The sequence below is a fragment of the Impatiens glandulifera genome, chromosome 5 (assembly GCF_907164915.1).
Source record: "Impatiens glandulifera chromosome 5, dImpGla2.1, whole genome shotgun sequence".
Lineage (NCBI taxonomy): Eukaryota > Viridiplantae > Streptophyta > Magnoliopsida > Ericales > Balsaminaceae > Impatiens > Impatiens glandulifera.
Window position 1 is genome coordinate 39,708,277 of NC_061866.1, and position 1,939 is coordinate 39,710,215.

Genomic DNA, 1,939 nt, shown 5'->3' on the forward strand with positions numbered 1-1,939 from the left:
GTTTGTGAAGGTTTGCGAAAAATAGAAAGAGATATTAATCCCTAACAGGATTTCTATCAAACCGTTCCGTTAATCCAAATTTGTTATCAATAGTCAGACCCCCGTCTCTATTGATTACACTGATCCTATCAATTAGTATCAGAGTCATGTTTTCTATTCTCAAGCATCAAGAACCTGAATTATGTCTATCATCAACGATATCCCTCTAGATTGAAAGAAAACCACGATTATTAGATGATGAGAATGCAAGCGCACTTGGCTGTCCTTGACTGTGACATGTGGAATGTCATCACTAATGGCCTGATAAAGATTGAAAAGCCAAGATGTAACTGGACGACTGAAGATAAAATGATGAACAACCTGGATAATGTTTCCAAAGACGTAATGTTCAAGTCCATCAACATGAACATATTTAGTGAAATCAAGTCATGCTCCTCTGCTAAAGAAATCTGGGAGAAGCTGATTCAAATTTATGGAAATAATGTTCAAAGAAAGAAGAACCGAACTGAGCATACGGTTCTTGTAAGTGTTGAAAACAAGTCAAAGTGGGCCAATAGTGACTCACCTAGCGATAACGAGAATGAAGTCATCACATGCTTAATGGTAGATGATCAACCTAAGGTATTTGATTTCTCTTTAGAAGACTTTACTCGAGATGATTTAACTTCTGCACTCAATGACATGGTCACTGAGTACAAGAAGTTATCAAACTCATTCATTGAAATGAAATTAAAATATGAACCTGATAACTCTTCTTCATCTCAAGTTTCTAAACCAATTTTTTTTGAAAACAAAGTAGCTGAGATCTCATCTGGAATGAGATGCTCAAAGAAAAGGTTGAGGTCCTATCTTCTGAAAACAGACGGTTGAAGTATGTGGTTAGTTCATGGACAAAATCTGGAGACGCTGTCAGATAGCAAATTCATATGCTGAGGCCTGCCGGATGCAAATATGGTTTAGGATTTGACAACAATGACCCAGACCAGTCCTGTAAAAAGTTAAACTTAGATACTGGCAAGTTTAAGTCTTTAAACTTTGTCAAAGGTAACTTAACAGATAATGGAACTAACTTAAGATGTGAAAAACTAACCTTGAAGGATGACCTTATTTATGTTCTGCCGACTATTAGCTGGCTAAAATGTAGGAAGAAAACACCCAGCAAGTCTGGCAAACTAAAACTTGACAAGAAGTCAAGAATTTTTAAATCAAAATCATCCTCCAAGGTTAAGGGATCAACTGCTAGTAAGAAGACGTCTGCTAAGCCTAAATCAGACGCACCGATCACAACACAACATGGGAAATCCATAAAAATAATCAAAGTATGGATTCCTAAGGGACTAATAAGCCATGGACCCAAAGAAAAATGGGTACCAGATTCGTTATTGTTTTTGTATACAGGTAAAATAGGAAGCAGCCTGGAAGAGTCAAATGGCATCTGGACAGCCGATTGCTCGAACATAGCATATGACATTCAATAGCCTGAAGTGGCTGAAGCCTTCACGAAGCCACTTCCCGAGTCTAAGTTTTCTTACTTTAGAAATATTTTAGGGCTTGTTGATCTTGACTAATTTTTCATCTGAATTGAGCATGCACATATTGAGGGCAAACATGTTGTTCAAATATAACTAGACAGACGAGCAGACATAGGTCTCAATATGTCCAATAGATCAGAAGTCTAAGAAGCATATCTACATAGACGCATGCTTGCTCAAGCAGTCTATGCTTTTTTTTGAATAAATGTCTTGGTTGATAAGCTGCGCGGTTAGACGTTCAAATCTATTAGACGTTTAGACGGCTGAAAGACAAGAGCAGTTGGATGCTCACGTCTAACCAGACACATGTCTAGCATGTGGTGTTTATGCGTAATTAGACGTCCGAAGTCTAATTGACTTTTAGCCGCCTATAAGACAATTATGATTAGACGCTTGTGTCTAATAGA